This window comes from Amblyraja radiata, unplaced genomic scaffold, assembly GCF_010909765.2.
Source record: "Amblyraja radiata isolate CabotCenter1 unplaced genomic scaffold, sAmbRad1.1.pri S71, whole genome shotgun sequence".
NCBI classification, from domain to species: Eukaryota; Metazoa; Chordata; class Chondrichthyes; order Rajiformes; family Rajidae; genus Amblyraja; species Amblyraja radiata.
The window spans coordinates 117,665-129,449 of NW_022630165.1; the positions used below are offsets into that span (position 1 = coordinate 117,665).

Sequence of the window (11,785 nt, forward strand, 5' to 3'; positions counted from 1 at the left end):
TGTGGAGGCCACAAGTCAGTGGCTATATTTAAGGCAGAGATAGATAGATCGTTGATTAGTGTGGGTGTCAGGGGTTATGGGGAGAAGGCAGGAGAATGGGGTTGGGAGGGAGGGAGAGATAGATCGGCCGTGATTGAAGAAGGAACGGGGTGGACAATGGTTTGTGTTAAAAATGGTTTGATGTTTAAGGCCCATTCTTAGAAAAATTGTGGAATTCATCTCATCTAATTCTGAAACCTTTACACGTATATTGTTTCGCCCTGCAGATATGATTCAAAGTTCTTTCGGTTCATCTAGTTAAATCTTTATACGTCGGGCTGACTATGTTTGTTTAGGGTCAGAGGTCAAATATTACCGGTCACGTGTGTGGCCGTACACACGGTCCAAACATTTCACAAACTCTTGTGAATTAAAAAAATGCTAGAATGTTCATATCTTTAGCAGACGATAGACAATAGGTGCAGGAGAAGGCCATTTGGCCCTCGAGCCAGCACCGCCATTCAATGTGATCATGGCTGATCATCCCCAATCAGTACCCTGTTCCTGCCTTTTCCCCATATCCCCTGACTCTGCTATCTTTTCGGGGCTTCCGCAGCGGCGACTTCTCCCGCCCGAGTTGCGGGGTTGAAGATTACCTGGAGCGGGGTCTTACATCACCGCCCCGTGCGGCTTGGAATGGCCGCGGGACTCTGCGAGCGCACGCCGGGGGCTCTAACACCAAGACCCGGTGTGCGACCTTGCATCACCCGGCGTGGCTTTAATGGCCGCGGGACAATCGCCATCGCCAGCCGGGGGCTTTGACTTTGACTCTGACATCGGGAGGGGGGGGGGGGAGTGGAGAGATAAGTTTGTTTTTTTGCCTTCCATCACAGCAATGTGATGGATGTTTATGTAAATTGTGTTTGTGTCTTGGGTCTTTTTGTTTTTGTAATGTATGGCTGCAGAAACGTCATTTCGTTTGGACCTCAAGGGGTCCAAATGACAAATAAATTGTATTGTATTGTAATGTATTGTATTGTATCTTTAAGAGCCCTATCTAGCTCCCTCTTGAAAGTATCCAGAGAACTGGCCTCCACAGACAGAGAATTCCACAGACTCAGAGAAAAAGTGTTTCCTCATCTCCGTTCTAAATGGCCTACCCCTTATTCTTAAACTGTGTGTGGCCCCTGGTTCTGGACTCCCCCAACATCGGAACATGTTTCCTGCCTCTAGCATGTCCAAACCCTTAATAATCTTATATGTTTAAAAAAGAACACCTCTCATCCTTCTATACTCCAGACTGTACAAGACCAGGTGCTCCATTCCCTCAGACGTACATTATACCTTCGCAATATCCAACCTGATTTCCCGTGGCTCAGCACTTCACCCACAAGAAGCGCAAGACAGACACCATTGTGTGCAGATGCCGAGAAGTGTGTTCAGCTCTGGCTGAACAACTTCTAATCTTGTGTGTGGACTCGATAAGAAGAAGAAGCACTTCAACATCCCCTGCCATTCCGAATCCGACCTTTCTGTCCTGGGCCTCCTCCATGGCCAGAGTGAGTCCCACCGCAAATTGGAGGAGCAGCACCTCATATTTTGCTTGGGTAGTTTACACCCCAGCGGTATGAACATCGACCTCTCCAATGTCAGGTTGTCCCTGCTTTCTCCCTCCTTCCCCTCTACTTCCTAGCTCTCCCACAGCCCACTGTCTCTGCCTTTTCCTTTCTTCTTCGCGCCCCCACCACCCCCACATCAGTCTGAAGAAGGGTCTCGACCCGAAACATCACCTATTCCTTCGCATCATAGATGCTGCCTCATCCGCTGAGTTTCTCCAGCATTTTTATCTACCTTGCATTATAGTTCTGTAGTTGGAAAACTAGCAGTGAATAAGATGAACCTCTTCCAAGAATTTTTTAACGTATTACTTTGAGACGTGGCATCTGACAATGGAATATGACTGGTCACGCGTGTGAGGTTTTGGTTCACTTTCCAAAGAATGGGCCTAAAATGGAATGGTTTGTAATATTGTCCACGCCCTTTATGTACCGACTGTTCGCATATCTTGTTTATGTAAAAAAAAAACATAGAATGTCAGTTTTTACATGACGTGTGTCAATAAAATATCATTCATTCAAGCAGAGATTTGCCTGGATTAGACAGTATTAGCCTCAAGGAAGAGATTTGTTCAGATTACGGATAAGGGATAAACCATTTAGAATGGAGACGAGGAAACACTTTTTCACCCAGAGAGTTGTGAGTCTATGGAATTCACTGTCTCAGAGGGTGGTGTATGCCGGTTCTCTGGATGCTTTCAAGTGAGAGCTAGATAGGGCTCTTAAAGATAGCGGAGTCAGGGGATTATGGGGAGAAGGCAGGAACGGGGTACTGATTGGGGATGATCACCCATGATCACATTGAATGGTGGTGCCGGCTCGAAGGGCCGAATGGCCAACTCCTGCACCTATTATCTATTGAAAAGCTTTTGCTGCATGCTAACCAGTCAGTGGAAACGCTATTAGCGACAGAGAGAGGGTTTGTCTACACTAATGTGTATCAGCCACTAGGAGAGGTTTTTAAAGCAGAGATTGGGATGGAGAGTGACATTGTTAATTCAGAAACAAGGGTCCTTAACTCAAAGAAAGGTAACTTTGAGGGTATGAGATGTGAATTGGCCAAGATAGACTGGCAGTTGATTCTTAAAGGGTTGACGGTGGATATGCAATGGAAGGCATTTAAAGACTGCAACAATAAAGACTTTAACAACAACAATTGTTCATCCCAGTTTGGCAAAAGAATAAATCAGGGAAGGTAGTGCATCCGTGGATAACAAGGGAAATCAGGGATAGTATCAAAACAAAAGATGAAGCATACAAATTAGCCAGAAAACGCAGCCTACCAGAGGACTGGGAGAAATTCAGTCCAGCAGAGGAGGACAAAGGGCTTAATTAGGAAAGGGAAAATAGATTATGAAAGAAAACTGGCAGGGAACATAAAAACTGACTGCAAAAGTTTTTATAGATATGTGAAGAGAAAAAGATTAGTTAAAACAAATGTAGGTCCCTTGCAGTCACAAACAGGTGAATTGATCATGGGTAACAAAGACATGGCAGACCAATTGAATAACTACTTTGGTTCTGTCTTCACTAAGGAAGACATAAATAATCGGGGGTCCGGGGGTCAAATGAGATGGAGGAACTGAGTGAAATCCAGGTTAGCCGGGAAGTGGTGTTAGGAAAATTGAATGGATTAAAGGCCGATAAATCCCCAGGGCCAGCTAGGCTGCATCCCCGAGTACTTAAGGAAGTAGCCGCAGAAATAGCGGATGCATTAGTGATAATTTTTCAAAACTCTTTAGATTCTGGAGTAGTTCCTGAGGATTGGAGGGTAGCTAATGTAACCACACTTTTTTAAAAGGGAGGGAGAGAGAAAACGGGGAATTGCAGACCAGTTAGTCTAACATCGGTAGTGGGGAAACTGCTAGAGTCAGTTATTAAAGATGGGATAGTAACATAAACATAGAAACATAGCAAATGTTTCCTGGGATGTAAGGACTTTCATATGAAGAAAGACTGGATAGACTCAGCTTGTACTCGCTAGAATTTAGAAGACTGAGGGGTGATCTTATAGAAACTTACAAAATTCTTAAGGGGTTGGACAGGCTAGATGCAGGAAGATTGTTCCAGATGTTGGAGAAGTCCAGAACAAGTGGTCACAGTTTAAGGATAAGGGGAAATCTTTTAGGACCAAGATGAGAAAAACATTTTTCACACAGAGAGTGGTGAATCTCTGGAATTCTCTGCCACAGAAGGTAGTTGAGGCCAGTTCATTGGCTATATTTAAGAGGGAGTTCGATGTGGCCCTTGTGGCTAAAGGGATCAGGGGGTATGGAGAGAAGGCAGGTACAGGATACTGAGTTGGATGATCATATTGAATGTCGGTGCAGGCTCGAAGGGCCGAATGGCCTACTCCTGCACCTAATTTCTATGTGTCTATGTTTTTATTGACAGGTTGTTGATTAGTACGGGTGTCGGGGGTTATGGGGAGAAGGCAGGAGAATGTGGTGAGGAGGGAGAGATAGATCAGCCATGATTGAATGGCGGGGTAGACTCGATGGGCCGAATGGCCTAGTTCACCTGTTAGAATATTTGAAATTTATGAATTCAGAGGTTATTAGCCACAAAGAGAGGTTTCATTTGAATTAATTGTCCCGTGTAGCGAGGTACAGTGAGAAGCTTTCTTGTCACGTGCTATCCAGTCAGCGGGAAGACTGTACATGATTACAATCAAGCCGTCCACAGTGTACAGATACAGGATAAAAGGGAATAACGTTTAGTGCAAGGTAAAACCCGATTAAAGATAGTCCGAGGGTCTCCAATGAGGTGGATGGGAGGTCAGGACCGCTCTCTAGTTGGTGAGAGGGCGGTTCAGTTGCCAGATAACAGCCAGGAAGAAACTGTCCCTGATGGGAGAGGGAGTGATCGGTGTGAGACTGGTCCGCGATGATGCTGCTGGCCTTGCCGTGGCAGCGTGAGGTGCAGATGGAGTCGATGGAAGGGAGGTTGGTTCATGTGTGTAAGAAGGAACTGCAGATGCTGGTTTAAACCATGGACACAAAAAGCTGGAGTAACTCTGGGGGACAGGCAGCATCTCTGGAGAGTAGGAATGGGTGACGTTTCGGGTCTGAAGTGGCCGAAACGTCACCTATTCCTTCTCTCCAGACATGCTGCCTGACCCACTGAGTTACTCCAGCTTTTTGTGTGTATCTTCGGTTGGTTTGTGTGCGTGATGCTCTGGGCTGCCTCCACAACTCTCTGCGATTTCTCGTGGGTCTCGGACGGAGCTGATCCCAAACTGTGCTGTGATGTGTTTCACTGAACACCTCCGCTCAGTCCGTCTTAACCTACCTGATCTCCCAGTGGCTCAACACTTCAACTCCCCCTCCCATTCCCAATCTGACCTTTCTGTCCTGGGCCTCCTCCATTGTCAGATTGAGGCCCAGCGCAAATTGGAGAAACAGCACCTCATATTTCGCTTAGGTAGTTTACACTCCAGCGGTATGAATATTGACTTCTCTAACTTCAGATGGCCCTTGCTTTCCCTCTCTCTCCATCCCCTCCCCCTTCCCAGTTCTCCCACTAGTCTTACTGTCTCCGACCACACTCTATCACCCCCTCCCCTGTCCCATCCCCTTCCCTGACATCAGTCTGAAGAAGGGCCTCGACCCGAAACATTGCCCATTCCTTCTCTCCGGAGATGCGGCCTGTCCCGCTGAGTTACTCCAGCACTTTGTACCTGTCCACGTTCTCCAGAGATGCTGCCTGACCCGCTGAGTTACTCCAGCACTTTGTACCTGTCCACGTTCTCCAGAGAAACTGCCTGACCCGCTGAGTTACTTCAGCACTTTGTTTAAACCAGCATCTGCAGTTCCTTCCTACACAAAATGCTTTCCTTACACGGTGCATCTGTAGGACATGGGGAAAGTTGTGGAGTGTAGTCTAGACGGTAACGAGCTGGGACAAAGTGGTACTTACACTGGACATCGATGCGTTGAGCTGGGGACTCCATTAAACCAAGATAATTCCTTGCGGAGCAGAAATAGTCGCAGGTCCCGACCTCTACTGTGGCCCACAGTGCGTATTCCACACCATATCCCCGCAGATCTGTAGACTGAGAGCCACAGAGCTTTCTCCAGCTGTAAGAGTTCACTACAGGGTTGGCCTGTGATACACACCGCAGTGTGATGATTTCACCAGCAGGAGGGGCTGTTGGAGCTGTGATCCTCACATTGATGGGAGCGTCTACAGAGAGAAACATTCCCAGTGTCAGACACACACACACACACACAGTGGAGCTCCCTGTATATTTACGTCTCTAAGATTCACTGTAAGGCCTGGCCAAGCTGGCCATCCGCGAGTCACGGCGCAAGTCGGAAGAGGGCTTTGCCCGAGCCGGATGCTTGCTGCTTTTCCAGGGTTACGTCCGTGCCCAGGTGGTGTTAGAGATGGACATGTTTGTATCATAGTGATTTAGTATATATGTAATGATTGTAACATAGCTTAGTTTAGAGATACAGCGTGGAAACAGGCCCTTCAGCCCAAGGGGTCAACGCCAACAAGCGATCGCCCATTCACACACTAGTTCCATGTTAGTTCGTGTCATACGTCATCACGCCGCGTATTTTTCGGTGACCTGATACGTCAGTCAATGATGCCGGCAGTCGCCCAAAAAAACGCCGAGTGGAACAGGCCCTTAATGCCATCCTACACCCACTAGGGACAATTCTTACATTTACCAAGCCAATTAACCTACAAACCCATACGTTTTTGGAGTGTGGGAGGAAACTGGAGATCTCGGAGAAAGCCAAGAACATTGTTTGAAAATTTCGTTTCTAGATAATTTGGTGATTTTGTGCTATGATTGTGGGTGTGTAAAGGGCCTGTCCCACGAGGTGATGATTGTGGGTGTGTAAAGGGCCTGTCCCACAAGGTGATGATTGTGGGTGTGTAAAGGGCCTGTCCCACGAGGTGATGATTGTGGGTGTGTAAAGGGCCTGTCCCACGAGGTGATGATTGTGGGTGTGTAAAGGGCCTGTCCCACGAGGTGATGATTGTGGGTGTGTAAAGGGCCTGTCCCACGAGGTGATGATTGTGGGTGTGTAAAGGGCCTGTCCCACGAGGTGATGATTGTGATTGTGTGTAAAGGGCCTGTCCCACGAGGTGATGATTGTGATTGTGTGTAAAGGGCCTGTCCCACAAGGTGATTTTTCAGGTGACTGCTGGCGACTGTCAAGTCGTTGCAGTTGCCGAGAGAACAGCGACTGGACCGGCGACTGTATTTAAGGGCCAGTTTTTCGGTGATGTTTTTGGCAACTGCCAGGAACTAGGACAATGGAATTCATCGGCGACAGCCGACGACATCCTGGCGACAACCTACTTCAGCCCGGTGAAAATGTACCACAAGCTACAACAGCACCTACGTCAGGAAAAGACAAGCTAAGACAAGCTACAACAAGCCAACGGTCTACACTGTCCCCAAAAAGCTTTGTCCATTTTAAAATCCCGCGGCCGCCAGAAAAACACTACGATCCTTTGTCCCGCTGAGGAGACAGCTGGTGATCATACCGGCGACACCCCTACCACCGTGTGGCGACAGTCTAGTCGCCGGCAACACTCCTGAAATATCACCCACGTGGGACGCGCCTTTTACCACCGTTTTGTTTTGTATCGTGAGCGAAGTAAAAATAATTCTGTTTGAGACTTTCTAAAAGGCTCTCTAATATTCTCTAAGACTCTCTAATATTCTCTGTCTCTCTAATATTCTCTAAGACTATAATATTCTCTCGAAGTATTTCTAAGACACTGCAAGACACTAGACCCGTATGGCTCTACATAAATCTATGACTCTATGACTCCAGAACTATGGCTCTGTGACTATGGCTCGATGCTCATAGGGCCAAAGAGTTGTAGATGCTGCCTGTCCCGCTGAGTTACTCCAGCACTTTGTACCTGTCCACGTTCTCCACAGAGATGCTGCCTGGCCCGCTGAGTTACTCCAGCACTTTGTACCTGTCCACGTTCTCCACAGAGATGCTGCCTGCCTGACCCGCTGAGTTACTCCAGCACTTTGTACCTGTCCACGTTCTCCACAGAGATGCTGCCTGGCCCGCTGAGTTACTCCAGCACTTTGTACCTGTCCACGTTCTCCACAGAGATGCTGCCTGGCCCGCTGACTTACTCCAGCACTTTGTACCTGTCCACGTTCTCCACAAAGATGCTGCCTGACCCGCTGAGTTACTCCAGCACTTTGTGTCCACCTTCGATTTAAACCAGTATCTGCAGTGCCTTCCTACACAAAATGTTTTCCTTACACGGTGCATCTGTAGGAGTTGGGGAGAGTTGTGGAGTGTAGTCTAGACAGTAACGTGCTGGGACAAAGTGGTACTTACACTGGACATCGATGTGTTGAGCTGGGGACTCCTTTAATCCGAGAGAATTTCTTGCGGAGCAGAAATAGTCGCAGGTCCCGACCTCTACTGTGGCCCTCAGTCTGTATTCCACACCATATCCCCGCAGATCTGTAGACTGAGAGCCACAGAGCTTTCTCCAGCTGTGAGAGCTCACTACAGGGTTGGCCTGTGATACACACCGCAGTGTGATGCGTTTACCAGCAGGAGGGGCTGTTGGAGCTGTGATCCTCACATTGATGGGAGCGTCTACAGAGAGAAACATTCCCAGTGTCAGACACACACACACACAGTGGAGCTCCCTGTACATTTACGTCTCTAAGACTCACTGTAAGGCCTGGCCAAGCTGGCCATCCGCGAGTCACGGCACCAGTCGGAAGAGGGCTTTGCCCGAGCCGATGCTTGCTGCTTTTCCAGGGGTTACGTCCGTGCCCGGGTGGTGTTAGAGATGGACATGTTTGTATCGTAGTGATTTCGTATATATGTAATGATTGTAACATAGCTTAGTTTAGAGATACAGCGTGGAAACAGGCCCTTCAGCCCACCGAGTCCGTGCCGACCAGCGAGCCCCGCACACTGAATGGCCTGTCCCACTTGGCGATATTGCGAGCATCATATCAGAGTCCGTCTTAACCTACCTGATCTCCCGGTGGCTCAGCACTTCAACTCCCCCTCCCATTCCCACACTGACCTTTCAGTCCTGGGCCTCCTCCATGGCCAGATTGAGGCCCAGCGCAAAGTGGAGGAACAGCACCTCATATTTCACTTGGGTAGTTTACACCCCAGCGGTATGAACATTGACTTCTCTAACTTCAGATAGCCCTTGTTTTCTCTCTCTCTCTCCATCCCCTCCGCCTTCCCAGTTCTCCCACTAGTCTTACTGTCTCCGACTACATTCTATCTTTGTCCCGCCCCTTCACCTGACATCAGCCTGAAGAAGGGTCTCGACCCGAAACGTCGCCCATTCCTTCTCTCCCGAGATGCTGCCTGTCCCAGCTGAGTTACTCCAGCACTTTGTACCTGTCCACGTTCTCCACAGAGATGCTGCCTGACCCGCTGAGTTACTCCAGCACTTTGTACCTGTCCACGTTCTCCACAGAGATGCTGCCTGTCCCGCTGAGTTACTCCAGCACTTTGTGCCTGTCCGCGTTCTCCACAGAGATAGAAACATGGAAACATAGAAAAATAGGTGCAGGAGTAGGCCATTTGGACCTTCGAGCCTGCACTGCCATTCAATATGATCATGGCTGATCATCCAACTAAGTATCCCATACCTGCCTTCACTCCATACCCCCTGATCCCTTTAGCCACAAGATGCTGCCTGACCCGTTGAGTTACTCCAGCACTTTGAGTCTACCTTTGATTTAAACCAGCATCTGCAGTCCCTTTCTACACAAAATGCTTTCCTTATACGGTGCATCTGTAGGAGTTGGGGAGAGTTGTGGAGTGTAGTCTAGACAGTAACGAGCTGGGACAAAGTGGTACTTACACTGGACATCGATGCGTTGAGCTGGGGACTGCTTTAATCCGAGAGAATTCCTCGCGGAGCAGAAATAGTTGCATGTCCCGACCTCTACTGTGGCCCACAGTGCGTATTCCACACCATATCCCTGCAGATTTGTAGAGTGGGAGCCACAGAGCTTTCTCCAGCTGTAAGAGTTCACTACAGGGTTGGCCTGTGCTACACACCGCAGTGTGATGTTTTCACCAGCAGGAGGGGCTGTTGGAGCTGTGATCCTCACATTGATGGGAGCGTCTAGAAAGAGAAACATTCCCAGCATCAGACACACACACACACACACACACACACAGTAGAGCTCCCTGTATATTTACGTCTCTAAGACTCACTGTAAGGCCTGGCCAAGCTGGCCATCCGCGAGTCACGGCACCAGTCGGAAGAGGGCTTTGCCCGAGCCGGATGCTTGCTGCTTTTCTGGGGTTACTCCTTGCCCGGGTGGTGTTAGAGAGGGACATGTTTGTATCGTAGTGATTTAGTATCTTTGTAAGGATGGTAACATAGCTTAGTTTAGAGATACAGAGCGGAAACAGGCCCTTCAGCCCAAGGGGTCAACGCCGACCAGCGATCGCCCATTCACACACTAGTTCCATGTTAGTTTAGAGATACAGAGCGGAAACAGGCCCTTCAGCCCAAGGGGTCAACGCCGACCAGCGATCTCCCATTCACACACTAGTTCAGTGTTTAGTTTAGAGATACAGCGTGGAAACAGGCCCTTCGTCCCACCGAGTCCATGCCGACCAGCGCTCCCCGCACACTGAACGGCTTGTCCCACTTGGCGATTTTGCCAGCATCATATCAGTGTCGGCAAAAGATTTTGAACATTTCAAAATCCAGCGGCGACATAAAAAATGTTGTGACACTTGAAAAAACACCGCGCGTCATAAGTCATCACGCTGCATCATCGCCGCATCATACGTCATCACGCTGCATCATCGCCGCATCATACGTCATCACGCTGCATCATCGCCGCATCATACGTCATCACGCTGCATCATCGCCGCATCATACGTCATCACGCTGCATCATCGCCGCATCATACGTCATCACGCTGCATCATCGCCGTGTCATACGTCATCACGCTGCATCATCGCCGCGTCATACGTCATCACGCCACGTATTTTTCGGTGACCTGATACGTCAGTCAATGATGCCGGCAGTCGCCGAAAAAAACACAGAGTGGACATTTACCAAGCCAATTAACCTACAAACCTGCACGTCTTTGGAGTGTGGGAGGAAACCGGAGATCTCGGAGAAAACCCAGACCATTGTTTGAAAATGTCGTGTCTAGATAATTTGGTGATTTTGTGCTATGATTGTGGGTGTGTAAAGGGCCTGTCCCACGAGGTGATGATTGTGGGTGTGTAAAGGTCCTGTCCCACGAGGTGATGATTGTGGGTGTGTAAAGGGCCTGTCCCACGAGGTGATGATTGTGGGTGTGTAAAGGTCCTGTCCCACGAGGTGATGATTGTGGGTGTGTAAAGGGCCTGTCCCACGAGGTGATGATTGTGAGTGTGTAAAGGGCCTGTCCCACGAGGTGGTTTTTCAGGTGACTGCTGGCGACTGTCAAGTCGTTGCAGTTGCCGAGAGAACAGCGACTGAACCGGCGACTGTATTTAAGGGCCAGTTTTTTCGGTGATGTTTTTGGCAACTGCCAGGAACTAGGACAATGGAATTCATCGGCGACAGCCGACGACATCCTGGCGACAACCTACTTCAGCCCGGTGAAAATGTACCACAAGCTACAACAGCACCTACGTCAGGAAAAGACAAGCTAAGACAAGCTACAACAAGCCAACGGTCTACACTGTCCCCAAAAAGCTTTGTCCATTTTAAAATCCCGCGGCCGCCAGAAAAACACTACGATCCTTTGTCCCGCTGAGGACACAGCTGATGATCATACCGGCGACACCCCTACCACCGTGTGGTGACAGTCTAGTCGCCGGCAACACTCCTGAAATATCACCCACGTGGGACGCGCCTTTTACCACCATTCTGTTTTGTATCATGAGCGAAGTAAAATAATTCTGTTTCATACAAAAAAACTCAAAGACTCACTCTAAGACTTTCTAAAAGGCTCTCTAATATTCTCTAAGACTCTAACATTCTCTAAGACGCTTTAATATTCTCTCTCTAGGTATTTCTAAGACACTGTAAGACACTAGGACCATATGGCTCTATATAAATCTACTTGACTTAGTGGGACCCGTTGGGTCCCAGCATCACACGGGAGGGCTGGTCACCAACGCAATATTCCACCTCTCCACCAATTCCAATATTGCTCGCCAGGGGGGGGGGGGGGGGGGGGGGCTTTCTGTTGCTCT

The 11,785-nt window shown here is 48.7% G+C and overlaps 1 long non-coding RNA gene across 1 annotated transcript; it reads left to right on the forward strand.

The window, feature by feature from the left end:
* The first annotated feature begins 1,172 nt into the window (after positions 1-1,172).
* LOC116969538 lies at positions 1,173-5,891 on the forward strand. Its single transcript, XR_004410823.1, has 3 exons — positions 1,173-1,312; positions 2,581-2,587; positions 5,882-5,891. It is a non-coding gene; the product is annotated as an uncharacterized LOC116969538 (long non-coding RNA).
* The last annotated feature ends 5,894 nt before the right edge of the window (positions 5,892-11,785 follow it).